The sequence below is a fragment of the Strix uralensis genome, chromosome 19, assembly GCF_047716275.1.
Source record: "Strix uralensis isolate ZFMK-TIS-50842 chromosome 19, bStrUra1, whole genome shotgun sequence".
Lineage (NCBI taxonomy): Eukaryota > Metazoa > Chordata > Aves > Strigiformes > Strigidae > Strix > Strix uralensis.
The window spans coordinates 15,487,215-15,507,969 of record NC_133990.1 but is presented as its reverse complement, the minus strand read 5'-3'; the positions used below and the strand labels follow the sequence as shown (position 1 = coordinate 15,507,969).

At 55.7% G+C, this 20,755-nt stretch overlaps 1 long non-coding RNA gene across 1 annotated transcript in view; it reads left to right on the top strand.

The window, feature by feature from the left end:
• The window catches only part of LOC141952127 (uncharacterized), a 58,672-nt gene extending 39,585 nt beyond the window's left edge, over window positions 1–19,087 (top strand). The window contains exon 3 of the long non-coding RNA XR_012631554.1: window positions 18,149–19,087. This is a non-coding gene — a long non-coding RNA (uncharacterized LOC141952127). The remainder of the gene's footprint in view (window positions 1–18,148) is intronic.
• Window positions 19,088–20,755: the final 1,668 nt, after the last annotated feature.

The following is a 20,755-nucleotide window of genomic DNA, read 5'->3' as shown; positions in this document are numbered from 1 at the left end:
CTGCAGCACGGCGCGGTGGCCCCAGCCCAGGGTGACCCACATGCCAGGATAAACAGAGGTGAACAACTTGCAGGGTCTACTGATGACTTTCCCAGCAGTAATGAACTGGGACACAGTAAAAGCCTGAGGGCTTTTGCCATTTCTGGGCTGTACAGCAGCTTCCATGGTCTGTCCCTCATCCTGGCTGGTGGTACCCCCCTCGCCCACCCGATGCAAGGACATCTCAGCACATTGGTGGCGGTTGCTTATTATCACTGTGGCTGCAGGAGACACAATTGCTTTCATTTCACAGAATCCCAGAATCATCTGGGTTGGAAAAGCCCTTGAAGCTCCTCCAGTCCAACCATGAACCTCACCCTGACCGTTCCCAACTCCACCAGATCCCTCAGCGCTGGCTCAACCCGACTCTTCAACCCCTCCAGGGATGGGGACTCCCCCCCTGCCCTGGGCAGCCCATTCCAACGCCCAACAACCCCTTCTGCAAAGAAATCCTTCCTAAGAGCCAGTCTAATTTCCCCAAGTCCATCCCTCCTGGAGCCTGTGGACGTGGGTAGCTCAGTCCCAGAGAGGATGAGAAAGCACACAGGAGCTTCTTGGTCCATGAAGCCACAGCTCCCTGAAGTGGGGACCCCCCTGTCCCCAGGGCACGCTGCCTGCTGTGGGGTGTCAGAAGTGTTTGGTCTGTCCCCCCTTTCCTGGAGGGGTGGAAGTGAATGGACACTGTTGTCTTTGTCTGCCTCTTTGGGCTTGAAAGGAGATGTGAGCAGGGAATCGTACTGTCCAGGAAAAATCCTCTTCCCTTTGACCGAACCACAGGGAACTCACCGGACTCGTGACTTGGATGGAGCAACAGGGCTTGTGGCTTTTCCTTCTTTCCCTCTCGCTTGCCTTTCCAGCGTCTGTCTGTCCTGCCTGGCTCGTATTTTGGGTAAACCCCAAGAACACTGAGTTTCCTTTGAGAAATGTCCCCCTGGGTGGACCCCGCTGGAGCAGGATGGTGGCTGGGAGGGAACTGTGCCTGCCCTGTTCAGAGGGCTTGTTTGAAGGTTTCTGTGGTCTGCACGAAGCCTGCCCACAAGGACCTGAGGATGTTTGGTGTGAGATCATCTGGCTGCTTATTTAGGGACCACCAGCGAGTTGCCGAGCACCTCAGGAATCGGGCTGCGGCCACCTTTTGATATCGCAAAGGCAAATATTGAGAAACTCTTTTGGGTGGGGGGAGCTGGGCGTTTCTTGGGTGCTGGTAGCCACCACGCGTGGGCTGCAGCCAGGGCGAAATGCTTGATGTATTTCAGTGGGGTGGCACATAAAAGGTGTGGAGAGGTCATTAAATGGGGGACCTGGAGCCCCTGCCTGGCTTTGGGAGACCACCAGAGCTCTGTGGGGTGTTTGGTGTTTGGACAGAGCAGCACATATTCCTCCTCCTCCCTTCATCTTTAAATACCACCCCGCAGATTTAAAGGAAAAAATAAATGCACTTAAAATGGCATCATTTTGTGATGCCTTGAGGACTATTTATATTTTTATTGCTCCCACAATTTTTATATAATAGCCTTTTTCATGAAAACATCACGGCATATGTGTGTGTAATTAATCCATGCATCATCTTCAGAAAGCAATTTTATAGCTGGATTTAGGGCAGAGGCACACGGTGCTTGGGATCCCGGCTGCCATCCGCCCCTTTACCACGCTCTCCCGTGCCAGCTTCAGACTGATCTCGAGTTTTTCACCCCATTCAGAGCTAATTCGAGCTCCTGTTTTCCAGGCTGCGGTGGAGGCTGTAAGCTTGGTTGGGTGAGTTAGTTGTTCTCTCCTGGAAGTCCCACAATATCACAGGAAAATACATTTCTCAGTGGTGAAATAAGTTCAGTGTCCAGAAAGCCGGTGCACGGGGTGAACCAGACCAACCTCATGCAAGCCAGGTTTTTGCCTGTAGGTTTTAAGGAGAGAAGGTGGCTTTTGGGATTGCCTAGTCTGGCTCTTTCTGTAGCTCTGGGGCTGAGTCTGGCAGCTCCGCTCTCTACTGGCAGACTTGCCTCTCCCATTCCCCGTGGAAAATGAACCAAATCTCTCAACTTCCGCCTGAAATGTAAGATGTGAGATAAGTGTTTACTGGAAGGCTCCCCTTGCCAAATAGCCTGGAGACCCTTTTCCTCTGAACAAGACAGTCCAGGTGTTAACTGTATCTCTGCGAGGTGCAGTACTTAGCGCATTCTGGGCTGACGTGAAATTTTCGCCTTCATCACAATAATAATTACCTTGAACAATCTACAAACCACTGGCTTGTATCGAGTGTCTTCTAGCAGCGTCCAGACCTCCTTGTCCTCCTGATGTTTGCTGGGGGGGAGCTGATGGTTCTGGGTACTGCACCAGGATCTCAGGAGGAAAGGAAATAAAACGGTGGCTTCTCTGAGATAACCCAGCTTGTCAGGACCTTGATTCTGCAAAACACTGAAGCGTGGCCCTCGCTGGGTCAACACCTTGAGCCACACGGGTGGTCACGTTTGATGTTTCGATGCTGCTCTTCCGCTCTGTCCCGCATCTGACCGGCCGTGCTGGTGGCTCGGGGTGAGCAGACGGGACCCTGGGCAAGCTCCAGCTGCTTCACCTTCCATAAAGACCCACCCAGAGACACAGTGGCTCTTGTGGGGTGGGGATTTCTTCACTCCCAGCTCATCCCTCACAGCTTCATTGCAAAGCTGACGACACTTCACTGACACTGTGTGTGTGGAAGAAACTGGGGTGGGGGGAGGAATGCAACACTGCTGCAGGGTGAGGTGAGCAGAGCCGTGAGCCCGGCTGCTGCTGTTTAATATCTGTGGTCTAAGTGCAAATGGAGCAGGCTCCAGCTACAGTATGTTTGTCTTGGAGATTAAATCTGGAGAGCCTCCGGTCTCCAAGTCCATGCCGGGAAGAGAGGGGCGAGGAGGGAGGGGAGCCCAGCCCTGCGGGTGCACACACCTTTTTAACCCTCCGACAGCTGCCGCCTGGCTTGAAAATGAAGGCTTAGAGGGTGAGCGCAGGTAGAAAGGGTGGGGAAGCACGGGTCTTTGAAACAGCTTTGAAAAGATTGGCACGGCCCAAATTGTTGCACCTGCTTGTGAAGTTTTCGCGGGCAGGGATCTTTCCTCGTTCTGCAAGATGAAGCGTTGCTGTGGGGACCGGGGATGCTGAAGAGCATTCGCTCTCTAAGTGCAGGTGCAGAGCAACTGCACCTCGTGCAGGGCCCGTGTGCGTGAGACCTCAGTCCTGGGTTTGCCCGTAGCTTGTGGCTTTTTCTGCAGCTTTTTTGCTTGTGGCTTTTCCTACAGGTTTTTTTGTGCCCATTCAGAGGGCTGGCTCTGACTCACCTGCTCTGCCGCATCCCGGCCCCTTGCTGTGCTGCCACCCAGCATCACTTGTACCTTCCTCAGCGGGAGTAAGTGGGATGGGGGCTCCTTCACCTGCATGTCCCGGACCCCTGGATGGCTGAAAGCATCCAGCACACCATCCTCCTCCTCCTCCAACCGAGCCTCGTGCTTGGGGTTGCCTTTAAGGCTGATGTGTGGGGCAGGCAGGAGGGAGGGAAAGCATCTCCCCCTCCAGGGATCCATTGCAGTAATGTTCCCAAACACTTCATCTCGTGTACGGTGCGTACTACAAGGGTTCCTACAGTGCTCAGGGCTGTTTTTGCAGTGCTGTTTATATAAGAGATCGTGCATGGTGCCTACATGCTTCTGGCACTTATAAACCCAGGTAGGCTGTGTTTATCCTGGGGATTGGCCCCAGTTGCAGTCATCTGGGGCTCAGCCAGCAGCGTAGCTAGACTGATATATATATTATTTAAAAAAGCTCTGGTTGTCGAGAGGCCAAGCCTGCTTGCTGCGCCGATGAAAAACGTGGCTTCGAGCAGTTTTACCCAGTCTGAACTGGTGGAGCTGAGCCAGTGGGCAGGCGGGAGCTGGGGGACGCACCCCCTCCTCCGCAGGGTGCAAGAGCTGGTTTAGCATTGCCATCTTCCGTGAGATGCTTTAAGGGGCCTCGAGTGGCTGGAGGCTGGAGATGGTGGGTCTCTCCCTTGTCACAGGGGCTGGTGAAGGGGTGTAAGTTGGGGTAGATTTCCAGTTCTCTCCCTTGCTCTTGTTGCTTGAGGTCCCACTCGTTGCAGCATGCTTTCTAGCTTCTCTTCGTGGGGTGGGGGTCTGTGACTGCCCTGTCCAGGTCTGGAATTGGGGACAATGTGCAGAAGAGAGACCGTAAAGCTGGTGAAAAGCTGGAAAACCACAGGGGCTGTCCTCCACGTGACTTGTTTCATTGAGTCCTTCCCTGCTCTCGGCAACCCAACGCGTGGGACGGGTTTGCTGGGTTGCATGTGGCTTGCTGTCAGTAAAGGGTGAGTTTTCACCCATCCTTCCTGGTCACGTATCCAAAGATCTCCAGCTCCTCTGAGCACCCTCCTGGATGCTGGGTCAACCTCTCCTCCAGCTTCTGCATCCAACCTGGGAGGGAAAATCCAGTGGGCTCAGGGTTTGGCAGCTGGCTGGCTCTACTCCTCCTTGGCTGGGCAGAGTCGCCTTATTTGATCTAAAAGGAAAAATTTAATTAAATGAGATGTAGATCTCATCCGCTGGGAATTCTCCTCATGGGCACCGTGCCCTGGATCATGCCCAAGGCAACAAAGGGAGCTGGGGGAGGAGGAGGGTGGTGGGAGGAAGACTGGGCAGTGCCAGGCTCCTCTCACGGAGTCCTCTCATCTTCCTCCAGTGCTGGCCAGGTTTCTCTCCTCGCCTGCCCTAAGGCTGGGGCTGGGATGAAGCCATTCTGCCCTTGGGGTTCCCCTCCCAAACCCCAGCTTGGTGGCCTCAACCATAAAACCGCACCCAGGAGGACGGGGGTGACCTTATGGGTGCGAGAGGTTCACCCACACCCTGCACCGGGCTGTTGGGGAGACGCTGCCTCACACCAGCCCTGGCTGTCCCCGGGGAGCGGATCCTGGGCCCTGCTTAGGGGAACACGGGCTCTGTGCTGGCCTGGTGGTGTGGCATCTTGAGTGCTGCTCTGGTTTTCCAGGGTGTTTAAAAGAGGGTGGTTGTGGCCTGGAGGGAGAACCACCTCTGAAAGCTTAACCCCATGTATATACAGAATATCTATATTAGATAGAGAAGGGCCTGTTCGTATTCCAAAGTGAAGTGAATTTGAGGAAGTTCAAACATGTATAGAAATTCAAAGCATCTCTTGCAAACTCTCCAGGTGCCCCAGCTTTACCCAGACGTTGGGGTCTCATCGCCCCGACGCGCGATGCCGTGGGGTTTGTCAGCGTGATGCTTGGGAGCGTGGGGTGAGGATCACCCGTCTGCCGCAGGACGAGCGATGGGTTTCTTGGAGCACTGGCAGTGTTTTGTCTCTGGGGAGAGAGGATGGATTTTAAAACAACATAGAATTGGGTGTAGCTTTGAAAAAAACATACTGTGTGCCTGCGATCCTTTTGCTATCACATGAAAATATCTTTCTTGGAAGCTTTCTTTGCCGTAGACTTGCTTTTCTTGTCTGAGTGCTGGGAACTGGGAGCAGAGACCTGAAAGGTGCCTGCAAGGGGGAGACCTGCCTCGGGGACGAGCAGGGCTGGACCGCGACCTGCTCGGGATGGAGGGATGGAGGTTGCAGCAGCGTCCGGAGGGGATGTGGCTGCACCCAATTTTCTTCTTCCTTGAGTCAAAGTGATGATGCTGGGGGAGGAGGTCTTGTTGTGGGGGGCAGGAGAGGCCCTAATGTGGGCTGCACGTGGCAGGACCCCCTCGAGCCACAGCGTGTGCAGCCTTCCCACAGGAAACACCCCGGCTCGGGCAGGGGGAGCCTATTAAAAGGGAATAGGCCAATCAATAAATCAAGGCACCTGAAAAATGAAACTGGGAGGTTGGGAGAGGGGTTTTTCTTCTTCCTAAATTTTTTTTTTTTTTCCCCTTTCTCAATTAAAGCAAACAAAAATCGAAGCGCAGGAGGCGGCTGTCGCGGCGTGCTGCGGGGGGCTGAGCTCAGCGGCTGGCGCGGGTGCTGCGTGGCGGGTGCTGGGCGCAGGCACGGCTGCCTGTGCTTAAATTAGCTCTGTAAATTATGGCTACGATACAGGGACGTGTTGAAAAGGGATCAGCTATTCCCCGGCTCGGGAGCGGAGAGGGCAGGGGGGAGCCCCGCGATTGCTGGGGCAATCATCCGTTTTTTCTGGAAGGTGGATTTTCTCCAAAAATCTGTCTCTGCGTGGATCTTATGTTGGATATCAGTGAGGGGAAGAAGATGCTTGTGAGGCTGGGTGGGCTGAGCCGAAGGGGTTTATCCCCGAGATCAGCGCAGCATCGCCGCTGTTTGCTGTCAGGGTTTGGGTGACAAATACTCGGGTGTGTCTGTCCTAAGCAAACCCTCTTTGGTTCTGGGGTGCTTTTGGTACATGAAACTCACTGCCTTCCTACCCTAGCTAGTGGGTTTTTGGGATCAAAATGTCAGGATGCTGTTCGAGGGGTGGTAGCACCTCCCTGGTTGCATTTAATATTGTGTTGGGAAATCGCTGCCTTTTGGCTTTCCTTTCCCTGCTTGCCCCAGGGCAAGTTGAAAACGCCAGGTTGATTTTGTGCTGATGATGGGAGCAGGCGTTTAACTGCCCTGCTGCAGTCTGTGCTTTAAACTCAAGAGCAGAATACCTGGAATAACTGGGAAAGACGTAGAAATTGTACTAAATCAGTGTCTGCCCTGTGGCTGAGGGCAAGCCGGGGCGGGCTGAGCGTGTCCTGGCAGCGCGAGCCCCACTGCGACGGCACCGCCGATGCCCTCCATCCACAGGCACCGCAGAAACGGCTGCTTTGCCCTGTAAAAAACCTGAGGTTTGAGACATTTTCCAGGTGCACATCACACGGAGCCCTCCCCAGGCCTTTCGCCCAGGGACGGCACCGCAGGGCCGGTCGGACGAGGCGTCGCACCGAGGAACAAGGAGCTTTTCACTTGGATGCTTTTTTTCCTGACCTACATTTTTATATTCCTGCATCAAGTTTAAGTTTCAACCAATTGGCATTTCTCAGCCAGTAACAGTTTCAAAAAATTCCTGACTAATTCTAGGAAACGCTCGGCTGAAAGTACATTTCTGCGTGCCCTCTGCCGAGGTCACCCTAACGGCTGGCCCGGCTGGCGGGTGCTGCTTGCTTTCCTTCCTGCTGGGAACGTTCCCGAGGGACTTTCAGGGGTCACCAACCCCTCACCTTCAACCTTCCCCATCCCAGGACTGAATTTCGGAGCCCTCCTGCCTGGCACAGCAGGGCAGAAATCCCACGTTGTGCCTCTGCCGAGGGCCAGCGGATGGATGTTACCACTTGGGACTGCCCACGAGAAACATGACACGGCGTCCCCGGGCGATGCCAAGCCCAAATAATCCCAAATGTGGCCACGGGTGATTAAATTTCACTTGCAGAATGATCAGCAATGGATTTGTGTTAGTGGGGGTGTAATAAAAACATTACTATTTTTTTTTTAAAGTCCATTAAAATTATTTTTGCAAAACTTGCTTTCCCCCCAGAGCATTCCCCACTTTCAACAAATTTGAATTAAAACAAAGACCTTTTTCTTACATTTTTTCCCTTTCACTTCAAGCCCCGCAGAGCAGGAGGTGGAGGATTCGTTTCTGTATCTTTAGTCCAAGATCCGCAGGCGATGAGGAGGGTCCGGGGCAGGGCCCGGGGGGTGACAGGGCTCCCTCACATGCCGAGGGGGGCCACGGGGCTTTGCCCCAGTGTTTCTTGGATGAGGTTGGTTTTCCAGTTTTGTTTTTGTTTGAGGGGGGGTTATTTTGTTCTTTTGGCTGTGTGTCCTTGGGTTGGACTGGACCGACTGCGAGACTTCGTTGTTTTATGCATCTTTTTTGTTCCACTTAAAGGGAAGTTATTTAAATGTAGTAATTTAAAAAAAAAAAAATCCTCAATTTCTATGCTTCACCATTGAAAACAAAAGACCAGTGAATCTATGGTTCAGACTTCTGCCTTGATTTATGCACATAAATGATTTTTGTTGTTGCTCTCCAGTTTCAAGCATCCAGAAGGGACAAACAGCCCAACATTGCTCCTCTCCAAAAGCCAAATTTCGGGTGAGGGCAGTCGCTGAAGCTTCCCACCCTGCCTCAGCAATAAGCCCTAATCCTGACCCGGGGGCCCATCTCACTGCAGGTGAGAGGTAATTTTACCTCTTGATCCGGTGTTGAGGTCCATTGTGAGAATTAAACAGTGTTTTGCTGTGCTAATTTACCGCCGCAGATTGTATAATTATCTTTTTATAGGGATGGGTGTGTTCCGGGCTTTCCTGCCGTACGGCAGAGCTGGCTGTACCTGTGTCTGCGTGTGAGAGATGTTCTGGCATACCTGGCTTCTGCTCTGCGTTTGCTCTGTGATTTTAGGCAATTAACTGGGGATTATTCTCTGTTACAGATCTCCATCCGTAGCACGGGGGTGCTGGGGCTCCATGGAGCTGGGGATGTTGTGGATGTGGTACTGCAGGAAGAGGAGGGTGGATGGGTCCGTGTTTGGTGGCTCCCATGGGAAGGATTTGAGGGGTGTGGGAGCTCAGCTGTGGCTGCAGAGCTGCCCTAAGACATCAAAGGGTTAATCACAGAATCACAGAATCATCTGAGTTGGAAAAGCCCTTGAAGCTCCTCCAGCCCCACCATGAACCTCACCCTGACCGTTCCCAACTCCACCAGATCCCTCAGCGCTGGGTCAACCCGACTCTTCAACCCCTCCAGGGATGGGGACTCCCCCCCTGCCCTGGGCAGCCCATTCCAACGCCCAACAACCCCTTCTGCAAAGAAATCCTTCCTAAGAGCCAGTCTGACCCTGCCCTGGCGCAGCTTGAGGCCATTCCCTCTGGTCCTGGCGCTGGTTCCTTGGCTCAAGAGACTCATCCCCCCTCTCTGCACCCTCCTTTCAGGGAGTTGCAGAGGGCCAGGAGGTCTCCCCTCAGCCTCTTCTTCTCCAGACTAAACCCCCCCAGTTCCCTCAGCCGCTCCCCATCAGACCTGTGCTCCAGACCCTGCACCAGCTCCATTGCCCTAGTTTAATCTGGCTGGGTGAGCTGGGCGTGATGGAGCAGCAGGAGTGAAAGCTGGATTTAGCCCCGGATTTTGCAGAGAGGGATGACCAGAGCTGTCTCCCATCAGGGACCAGGCTCTTGCACAGAGAGACCCTGCAAAGAAAATTGCTTTTCCCTGGCTGCTAGAGCCAAGTGAGCAAGGAGCCCCTCTGCAGTCGTGGTGCTGGCGGGCGATGGGATGTGGCTGGTGCCATCGGAACCTGTCCTGAGGTCCTGTGTCACCTCAGCAAAGACCTGAAGCCACCACCCTGGAAGCTCCTTGAGAGTTGCAGCTTTTGCAGCCCCCCAGTCCCTAAGCCTCCCCAATTCCTCTCTTTAAGAGCAGCAAACCCTGGCATGTCGCGGGGCTCACCGGCGTGCTGGGCTACGTGCCGCTGCGAGTGACGGCACTTGGAGGAGGAGGCTCCCGCGTTCGGAAAGCGGCGGCTGGATCGTGCCAGGGCAAGTTTTGCTGCTCTTGGGTGAGTCCCCGCCAGCGTCTCTGGTACAAGCCAGTTGTTTCCATTGCACTGGGAGAGTGATGCTGGTGCCGATGGGCCGCAGACCGGCTGGGATCAGCAGACGGGGAGGTTTCTCTCCTCCCGTGGGGATATCGGTTCCTTTTCACTAAGGAGATGAAGATCATAAAGCTGTGGTTTGAACCTGACTGCCCAGCCCATGCAAGATTGCTGAGGGCTCTGTGGGGGAGGCAGGATCTGGCCCGCTGTGGGCTGGGGGAGCATCCTCCCTTCGCTCGGCTTGCTTGTCCTGCTCTCCCCGCCTGGCGCTGCCTTGGCACACTTCACCGGCATTTCATATTCTCATTTTTTCATGCAAAAGGAAGGGGGGGAAGAGGGGGAGAAGGGGGGCACAGAGAATTAATCAGCTTAGGGTCAGAACAGGAAAAAACACTGCTTAAATTGGTAATCCCCCGGGATAGAAATCAGCTCAAAGCTGCAAAATAAATGTGCAGCCGGATGGTTTTTCCTCCCTCCCTCCCTCCCTCCCCAGTGGGGCTGGTCTCAGAGGGCAGGAGGTGGCGGCAGGGATGCTGCCTTCAGCAAGGGCAGGACTCCAGTGTGGGGGCTTTTACACCCTTGTGTTCACTCCCTGATTCAAAGCTTTCCAGAAAACACCTTGTCCCAGATGTGAGATCTCTGAACATCCCCAGGCAATGGGGAGCAGAGCTCGTCCTCAGGATGGGACCCTGTGGGTTGCATGGCCGAACCCATCACCTCCCTGGAGCCAGGCAAGGAGGTTTTGCAGCACTTTTCCCATCCTGTGAGCCAGTGCATCGCTGCACCAGGACGGGAGCAGAGAGAGGTGTGTGAGAAGAAGGATGGTACCTCCCTGTAATCCCTTTTATCCTGGGGATCCATCCCTGCTTGCCTCTGCTTGGATGCAGGAGGTGCTGCAGAGCAGCTGGGGGGGACGTTGGCAGTGCTGTGGGGTCGACGGGCAGTTTGTGCATCCCCTGCCTCGAGAACCGTGGGAGTTCAGGCCTGTCTTGCACAAACATGGGATGTAGAGCCCCAGGAAGGGCTTGGGCAGGGCATGGAGGTGGCTCAGCAGCTGCAAGCTGCCTCGGAAATGGGGGGGTCTAATCCTGGGATTAATGCACCTAGGCTGATTTTGCAGTGCTATCCTGTCCCACCTGGCATGTCCAGGAGCTCCTCCACCCTCCTTTATCTCCGCTAGAGCAGACAGCAGGTCTTGCTCCGAGGAGACCCCAAGGTGCTCAAGAGGAGCCCGAATGCAGGGTCTGAGTGTGCCCTGTTCTCCTTCACTGGGATTAGACACCCCAAAATATGGGGAGATACTGTGCTGGTGGAGAGCAGAGGGTGCTTCGTGCCTTCGTGTGATGCTGTGCTGGCATCCGTGGCTCCTTTGGTGCGACAGCCCAGGGGATGGGCAGGTTGAGCCTGGGGGATGGAATGTTGCTGCTGGGGGAAGTCTAGGAGCAGCCCTGCTGTGGTAGGGGGCTGTTGTGGGAAGGCGAGAGCGGCCGGCTGCTCTCCCCAGGCTCTGCCAGGCTGCAGGGGAGCGATTCTGGGCAGATCTGCCTGTTCCCTGCCTGCAAAACCAACTGCAGCCTCGCCTGGCGGGTATCAAAGTCCCCAAATGGGGTGAGGGTGCAGGGAGGTAGCGGAGGAGGTGGATTACACCTGCAGCCAGCAACAGGAAAGAGCTTGCTACGGCGTTAAGTGAGATCGTAAGGCATTTGTGGGTTAAGGATGAATGAGTCTGGTCCTAATAAAGGAGGATTTAGCTGATGGGGAAGCGGCGCTGGGTGTGTGGGCTGCTTGGGGCTGCGGGAAGCCCTTGTGTCTGCGCTGGAGATCGGCCCATGGTCAGTCGGGATGTGGCCTCTGTGGTTGGGGCACCCCCTTTCCGTGGGGAGCTCCAGGATTGGCCTTGTTGGTGAGGAGGGGGAAAAGCCCTCCAGCTCATTTGGAAGAGCGCAGGGATCAGCTGGATCATCAGGAGCTCCCACTGATGGCAGACACCATCACTGCCTGCAGTGGGGGACTGCTGGAGTTCCGGCAGGAGAAGCAAAAATGCTGGGGGGTAGACAATGTTCATGCTCAGGGAACACTGTTTCGCTGCTTTGGCTCATCGATCAGTCTGTCAGAAGGTTATCACTTAGGGGATGCTTTTAATAAAGGAGCCAGAACTGTTATCGGGTGCCAGCGCCTGCCTGAAACCTGCCTGCAGCCTCTCCTGGGAGTCCGTGTTGTCCAAGCCCTGACGTCGTTCTGTGCTTATCGCCTTGTTGCAAAAATGAAGGAGAATGGGACTTTCTTCATTCTTTCATCTGCCTGTCAGTGTCGATGTGACACATTGCTTTAAAGAAAGAGGGGCCTTTTCTTGTGGGGAAGGAGGGGGAAAAATTGCTAGAAAGAGCCAGGGAAGGAGGCACACGCAGAACAGGTTGGAGTATGTGAGCAAGGAGAAAGTTGTCAGAGGTGTTTCTGTTGGGGGGGTTGAAAGTTATATTTTTAGCCTTGCTCATTCTAGGGTGAGTGCCTGTGTTTAGGGCTCAGTGGGTTGCTTGGGGCTGGTATTTGAGGAGGAAACCTGCACCCGGTGCTGGCAGCGATGCTTCAGGCTGCGGCAGATGCTGCATCCCGGGGGGGCTGAGCCGCTGCCAGCACTTGCCCGCGGGCCACCCCCATCCCTGGCTGGCGAACAGCAGCGGCTCTGCTGGCCCCTCATCCTCAGGGATGCAGCCGGGGTGTGTTGGCGATCGCAGCCCGTTGCCTTTCATTGCTCTGGAGAGCAGGAGGCTGCTGCGACACTGGGAGCGGACACGGGGCCCTTTTCTGCAAATTCTACCTCCTGCATCTCAACTTGGCGACTTTTTCTGGGGTGTTGCATCTCCGAGCGAGCTCTCGACGAGTACCCTTTGCTACCTCTGGGTTAAATAGCCAGGATTGAGGGGGGGTCTCATACAGTCTGACCCCTTGATGGGCCAGCACTGAGCATCCCCGCTCACCCCTCGGGCCTTGGCGAGTGCGTTGGTGGGTGTTTGGTGACAGGGACTGTCTCTCCGTGACTCACGGTGGTTTGCACCGTGGCGGGTCGGTGACTCACGGCAGCTCCACCGCGAAGCTGACAGCACCTGTCTGGGCCACGGTTATTTATTAACACGTTACCAGAAAGGGCGGCATGGGAACAAAACACTTGCTTTACTTCCTCTAGCTGAAGGAGTTTTAATGACATCTCTTGCGAGGCTGTCTGGGATTTTGGCAAGGCGTTTTGTATCGCATGCTTAGGTTAGTAAACGACGATAATCTCTTTGGATTGAAACTCCGGGAATTGGGTTGGCTCTGGCAGCAGTCTGGTGGTTTAAGAAGGCTCATTTGCATTGCAGCGGTGTCGAAGGGTTGCACCAAGGCTGGGGGCTCCTTTGGAGCCAGTTTAAAGCCAGATTTGAGTGAGACACCGCTCCAAAGACACGTCCGAGGAGGCAGGATGGGGAGATGGGAGAAGCTGTTTGCTGGGGAGCACGAGGCCAGGCAGAGCTGCGGGCAGGCCGGGCTCCCTGCTCCCACCTCGATTCCTCTGGATCATTCAGCTTCCTTAGGTGAATGATCCCTTCTGAGCGTGGTTTTCACACAGCTCCAGAGGGGTGGGGTCGCATGGGCTGGTCACTGCTGGGCTCCTTTCCCCCACTGCCTGAGGGTCCCCGTGGGACCCTGGGCTGCGGTTTGGTCCCTGCGCTGAGATGTGGCCAACATGGCTCCTCACTGGAGGAAGGGACCCAGCGGGATGGTGCTCGTGGGTTATTGCCGTGCCCACCCACCCACCCTCTCTGTGGGGCCGTGGCCGGAGCGTGCTGCTTCCACCAGACAGAGCTGTGAGATGCCATTGAGGATTGAGGGGTCCCCAGGGCCAGCCTGAGCCCCCTGCGGAGCCCAGTGGCTGTCCTGCCGCTGTGTGGGAGCGGACAGCCGGAGGCAGCGGTGTCTGACGGGGGTGCTGGGCATCCTCCGTGCACATGGATGCGGCACATCTCGCAACACTGGTGATGGGGTGGGCAGCAGCGCAAGGATTTTTTCCCCCCTAAGGATGCTGGGTTCCCACCCCAGGTCACCTCCTGGGGTTGTCACCTCTGCCAAGCAGCGGCTACACTGGGAAGGTTGCATCCTGCTGGGATGTAGGGAGGGCGCGGGGGGGGCACCCTGCGAAGGCCTCGTCGGGCTCTGGGCTGTGTTTCAGGCACGGCCTGTGCCATGGGTTAGTTAACAGCGCTGTCAAGCTCAGTCTTTTGCTGAAAATAACTGTTGGCTGGTGGAGGTGAGCTGCTGGCCCATCGCGTGGGTTCTGCCCGCTGCGGAGTGGGGAGGAGGAGGAGGAGGAAGGCGCTGCGAGGAGCCCCGTGTGAGGTGGGACACATGCAGACAAGCAGAAAGTGATGGATGGGTCCCCTGGGCAGCACCGGGGTCACACCCTGCTCCCACCTGCCTGGGGGGCTGCTCACATGGGGGCGATGGTGTCGTCAGGGGTCCCTTTGCAGGAGGTCTGGCTGTCCCTGGCGCAGGAGGACACCGCACGTTGGCAGGCACAGGCTGTGACTCAACGGCTCTGTTTCATCTCTCAGATCTTTTGCTTTTTTTCTTTAATCCACTTGCCTCATTGACTTTATTTTACAATCCATCGCTGGGTTCACTGAAGAGCACTTTGGTCATTAAGCACGTTGGGGCATGTGAATAAACCTGCATCTCTAAACTGTAAATCGCTTTAAAGCCGGGATCAAATCACTGGTTGGGATGCGAAGGGCACGGCATGACCCACACCTCCATCCTCCCCATTTCGGAAGTTTGGAAGGGGTGAGGCCAACCAGGGTGTGCAGGTCTGAAGCCCCATCCTTTTGCAGGGCCTTTAATGTATCCCGGTCCCCGTTCCCCTCTGCAGACGTGGACACATCAGGGCTTCCCTCGCCCTTTGCAGGGGTTTGGGGCCGGGCTGAGCCTTGCCCTGGGTGTGCATGCAGGGACAACGCAGCGAGGTGCTAAGGCGGCTGTGCTGGGACCGGTTCCTGCAAACAGGCTCTAGCTCTCTAGCTGCATTTTTCTAATTTTCTAGTTTTCTAGCCCTTCGGATGGGAAGTGTTTCGACAGTAAAAGCGGAATTGGGGCATGTCTGAGCAGGGCGAGGGGTCTGAGGGAGGGACACCCAGGAGAGGGAGCAGCAGGGAGGGATGAGTGCTGAGCGAGCCATAATGTGAGCGCTGCCAGAATCGTTTCCCTGCCTGTTGGTTTCCTTTCCTGTTTGGCTTTTCTGCCCACACAGTTTGTGCTCAAGCTGTCTGTAGACGCGATGCTCCCATCCTCCATAGCCACCAGTCCTGGTTCTATCCCTGCGCTTTGCTCCGGTCCTTGCAAGCACGTGTTGGGGGGATGGGGCAGGAGGCAGATCCCCATCTCCAAATGCACAGACAATCATCGTTCCTGCTGCAAACTCGGTGCCTCCTCCTCTGTTTGCTCTGGATTTTTCTTCCCAGGCTGCTGCTGAGTGTGGAGGCAGCTCGTGCCCTTGTTCCAGCGCCTGATGTATCTCCCCTGCTCTCCTGGGGTGTTGCGGTGGGCTCGGGGAGAGAACAACAACGCGGGGGCTGGTGTCCAGGAGGCACCAGTGGCCTCAGGGCTCGCAGTGTGTGGCCTGGCTGTGCTGCTGCTGCTCGTCCTCCCGGGGCCGGAGCGGTCCAGGGCGCGGGGAAGCAGATGCTGCCTCGCTGGGGAGTGTGGGGTTTGTGGGAGGCAACTAGCCCAGGGAAAAAATAAATTGCACCTGGGATATTACTCTCTGTGTAGGTTTAGTGCTGGAGGATGTGCAGATGGTGGGGAAGGAGGGAGCTTTGTCCTGAGTGGGGTTTGTTCAGGTCACTGGGGTCCGGGGAGGATGGTCCTTCAGCAGGGGTGTCTTTGGGACAAAACAAAGTGCTCTGTCGTGCGGTGTGTGGTTAAACTGGGGCACTCCCATGGCATTGAACCTGCCTGGGCTCCATTTCGCTGCCTGAAGGGTGACATGAACAACGTCCCTAATCCACCCAGTAAGGACACACTAACATCCGTGATGCGGGCAGGAGGACATCCCGCAGCAGCCACCCGGGCCGGACACATCATCCCCGTTCCCGGTGCTTCCATCCTTGCGGCTGCGTGGTGGTTCCCGCACCGGCACCGTGCTCCCGCCGTGCTCCGGCTGCATCGCCTAGCCCGAGGAGGGACCGTGCTGGCCGAAGGGCTTGGCCGGGGTGGAGCCCATCAGGAAGCGCCTTTGATCTCTGGGTGCTAACACGTTTTCAACCGAGCCGCAGAAATGATTGCCCTCCTCCCCCGCCGGGGAGGGGAGATAACACATCAGAGCCTGCGCGCATAGCTGCGATAGCGCTGCTTTATGGAGCTTTGATTGCTACCAGCCACGCCGCTCGCTCTAAGGGAACTTCAAACGCAGCGCCCTGGACCTGCAACGCCCTGTGCAAAGAGTCCCGAGCGGGGCTTTCTGCACACACACGGACCTGTGCGCGGCGACGCCCAGAGCGCCCTGACAAGGCTTTTTGCCCCGTCGCATCTTCACGCCAGCAGCAGGTAGTTTTTAGTAGAGCTTCAGGGCTCGCTCAGGTGGGTGTGAAGTTGGATGCAGTGGGGTTGGATCCTCTGGACCTTCTCAGTGGGTGCCTCTGGGGTGCCACCGCTGATGTGTTAGCTCCCTGCCCAGGCCCAGACCCTGCCATGCAGCGGTCCCTGGGCATTTGGGGTTAGTGCCCTGCAAACCCCAGTGATGCTGGTGAGTCAGGGAGATGCTCGGAGGAGGAGGAGGATTTGCAGCGGCTCTCGGCGCGTTCGCCAGCAGCGTGGGAGTTAACAGGCAAAGTTGGGGGAAAGAGGAGGAAAAGGGTTCGGACCTCCTCCACTCCCCCCTGCCGTCCCCCTTGGCTGCTGCGATTTCATTGAGGCTGTGTATTGGCCTCCTGAGGATGGAGCTGGGTAACACCACAACATAAACAGAACATCTGGAAGCTCTTAAAGGGTTTTATTTTTTAACACATTTACAAGAGCCAGGGACACTTGCGCACAGCGTTTTGCAAACTCGGAGACGCTGCGCTCTTTCTTTCCCAAAAAGCCCAAAGCTGATTGTCAGGCTTTCCCCTGGGGAAGGGGCACGGGGGCTGGTTTATACCTCCACACCGTATTGCTGAGGGTGTGATATCTTGGCCAGGAGGTGCCAATCTTGCTTGCATATTCCTTGCAAAGTCCAAAGCAAACAGAAGATAAGTGTTTGATAAGTGTTGCACGATTAAATGAGTATAAACCTCTACCCTTCTTTCTGCGTGCCCCTAGTCAATGCTGGAGCAGGACGGGGAGTCAGGCAGGGTTTGCTTGGGAGAAAAGCTGTTTAATGATCTTATGGAGTGAACAGGGTGGGAATCAAAGAGGAGAGCACATGATTAATCTCCCCAAATGGGCCAAGAGCTTGTCTAAGCCAAATGGGAGCTGGTTGTGCCACGCTTAATGGTGGAGTTTGGATCCTGCAGTATGTCGCAGCTCATCTGAGAGCTTGTAGGTGGGGAGCCCACAGACAGAGAGGGATCAATGAGATCCATTCCCACTCTGGTGACAGTGTTTGCTCTTGGACTGTGTTTTCCTCTCCCCATCTCCTTCCAAATGTTTGTGGCTGCTTGGGAAAAGGAGCCTCTTTCTACTGGCTCTTCCAGGGCCACCCAGGACAGCAGTGAGGGCACGGGGATGGGCATAGGGCGGCTGCAACCTCCTTGGTAGGCAGAGGAGGAAGAGCTGAGGCAGAGCTGCCCGAGCTGCCCGTACCTCCCGTGGGCAGCACTCCTCCCCGTGCCATCCTCGGGGCTAGCCTTGCGTCCCAGCTCGGCGCTGGGATGTTTAGTCAGTGGCTTGAATATCCCTTGGACCACATAACGCAGCCCACGAGCTGCTTTCCCTTCCTCTGCATTCCCAGATGCCGGTGTTTTGTCTGCCGCACGGAAATGGCCTTTTGATTTTCTTCCCTCAGCCCCTGGCTGTGTCTCTTGCCCACCCTCGTGCTATCCTGCACCCCCTCTGATGTCTCCTGATCTCGTGGGAGCCCAGCCTTGGGGCTCCCGCTGCTGTTGGGCGCTCTGGAGCGACGTGGCTGAGTAAACGCTGGTTTTCCCGTGGATGTCGTCAGCACATCCTCCGCTCTCGCCACCCGAACGGCAGCGCCGGCGGCTCAGCTGTCACTGCGAGTCGCTGTGGGTAGAGAGCTCCTCCCCGCCTGCTCAGACCTGGACTCTGCAGCCACAACGGGTCCCCACTGGCCCCAGGGGCTCCAGCCAGGGCCAGGCCAGGCTCCAGGGAAGGACTCCAGCCTCCAAAGCATGGGGCCCTCAGTGAACTCGAGTGCCGGAGGTGCTTTTAGGGGAGGCGTTGGGGCTGCTGGTGCATCCATCTCCTCTTTTACACATTGCTCCAACCGTTTAATTTGGTGACAAAGAGGAATCACGAGTTGCTTCATCACAACCAGCTGCCTACCAGCCTGGACCTTCCATTAACGCTGTGTTTTTCCTTTGCAGGATCCATGGTGAAGGTTCAGGGTGTGGGGACCTGAGAGGAGACAGCCAAAGTGCTGGAGCACTGATCATGGCCAAAACACCCAGAAGCACCCTCCCGAGGACGGGCACTTCAGCTGTGAGGACATTGAGAGGGACAGCGGGGACCAGCAGCTCGCCGGGGAGCGATGGAGCACCCGGGGCTGCGGTGAGCTCCTCCACTCAACACCCACCGCCGAAAACAGCTTCCCCACCACTTGCCCCTGTACACTTACTGGGCTCCACGTCTCCAGCCCGGCGAGGGGGGTTTCCTCCCGGCGCTGACCTCGCTCCTGACTCCCACGCGGAGCTGAAAGGACTTAATTAGCTGCTCTCTGCTGGGCTTTGGAAATTATCCTCTTGGCTGGGAAGTGCTGGTGATGGATGGCGAAGTGCTCTTGGGTCAAACAGTAGCTTGATGCTTTTCCCTGTGAAGGACCAAGTGCTTGCCCAGTTCCAAGGAGTCAGCTGTGGAATTTTTTTTTCTTTTTTTACCCCTCTCCTCTTCTTTTTGATGCCTTTTGGGGTCTCGGGCTTTTCATGAGGACGGATGGACCCAGCCTGAAGCATGTGGCATTCACAAAGTGCCAATGCCTGCGGTGGGAGCTGGAGGGGCCAAAGCCTTTGGAGGAGCCTTGGGGTGGAAGCTGAGTTGGCGATCGCAGTGCCCTGGGGTTTAAAACTGTCTGGCAGAGTCTCATCTCGTGCCAGGGGTGTTGGGTGGCCTTGGAGGGGTCCTTCTGCCACAGTTGGCTGAGCACCCTTGGTCCTGGCACATCCCACGTGGAGCCCAGCCCAGGTGGGGCTGGGGAGCAGGCGCAGGAGCGGGGGATGCCAAACCGCAGTGAGGGGAATGTCAAGACGGGGGAAAATGTCACCCTCAGAAACAATTAAACTTCTTAATAAAACCCGTTGCCTCTGTGAGTGCTCGATGTTCTTTTCCGTTTGCCTTGGCTCAGCCACACTTACATCATGGCCCTATCGCGGGGCTGCCGAGGGGATGCGTTTGATTGTACAGGAAACCAGCGCTTTGGCAAACTTCTCTGCCCTAACGCAGCCAGGCCAAGAGCTTAATGCCTTTGCTTTTGCAGGAAAATTCTCCCCTGTCCTTTCCCCCTTCCCTTTCTGCAACCCTTAACCATCGCTGCCCGACTGCGTGGCCCGGCGAGCCGCCCCTAGCATGCCTCCTGCTCCAAAAGCGACTGAAATGCAAATTAATTCCCCTGAAATCAAGTTGTTTCATGTCCCTGGACTGTGTGTTCCCTCCCACCCTGTAGGCTTGATGCGAAGCACCAGAAGGTGCCATGTGGAAATGCAATATAAAAAGGATATTTATGTAATGGAAAAAAAAAAATTTTAAATATTTAGACCATTATAAAAAAAAAAGTCTCCTTTCATCTAAAAATCATGAGCATGGATTCAATATAACAGTGTCTGGTGCGCAGCCGTGGTGACTCAATGTCAAACTCACTGGTGTAACTGGTGGGATCTCTGCACAACCCTGACTTTGTTTCTCTGCGCAGTGAGTGTCCCACTGGGACAAACTTGCAGAAACTTGGTCAGAAACACAGAATTTTGCGTCCTTTCCTTTGAAACCCATTACTCAGAAGCACCTTGGGAGAGTTTAAGAACCATGTTATGCCCGTGGGTGAAACGACAAGAGAACAGCAAAGCCCAGAGATGCGTGAAACTTCACTTGATTTTTGGCTTGGTAATGATAGGTTTTGGAAGATCGTAACAAAGCTAATGTCAAGCTCATTTGCATTAACTAAATGACTCCTGAGGTGCAGGTGAGGAGATGGCAGCCAAGGCTGGTACCTGCATGCCAGTGCAGCCCCGACGGTGCGCACGGACACGTCGTGGTGGATGGAGGTGATGGTCTGCCCTTCGCCGCTCTCGTTTCAGGATAGGGCCACGGCTGAGGGTGATCTGCTCTTCCTTTTCTCTGGGTGGAAGGTGGATCCTGTGGGTGCCAGGGGGCGATTCGGATGTGCTTACCGTGCCGCAGCAGTGCCGTACATGGTGCCTTCGCTTCTCCGGGCACAGTGGACCCTTAGCAAGAGAACCAGCACAGGAGTCAAGCTGCCGTTACTGGGTGCCCTGAACTCTCCCCTGCTAGTTTCTCCTCCCAGGTCTGATTGCTGCGGTGAAGCCGGGGCCGTGCCCCAGACAGCAGCAGTGCGGAGGAGCAGTCCTTGGGCAAATTATAGGGTTCCCACCCGTGAGTCAAAGCTGGATTTTCGGGCTAGCCGTTGAGACCCATTGTCTCAGCTTGCTGGGGAGCCGCAGCGTATTTCTCCTGCTGAAAATACAGACTGTGGCTGTGAGGCAGACCCCGCAAGGGATGGTCCTGTGGTTACCCAGGGAGGGTGTAAGAAGCGGTGCCGGCTGATATGGTGCTGCCATGTGTGATATTCCGTGCGTCTGGCCTTGCCACGGGCCAAACTCTTGTTTTCAGCTCCATGTGTCCGTACAGGAGAGCTGAGGTGTGAGGAGGTTGAATTCCCACAGGGAAGGCAGAGCCTTTGGGTCCTTCAGACCTGCCACCCCTGGTGCACGCTGGTGATGCCACGGCCAGTGCTCACACCGTGA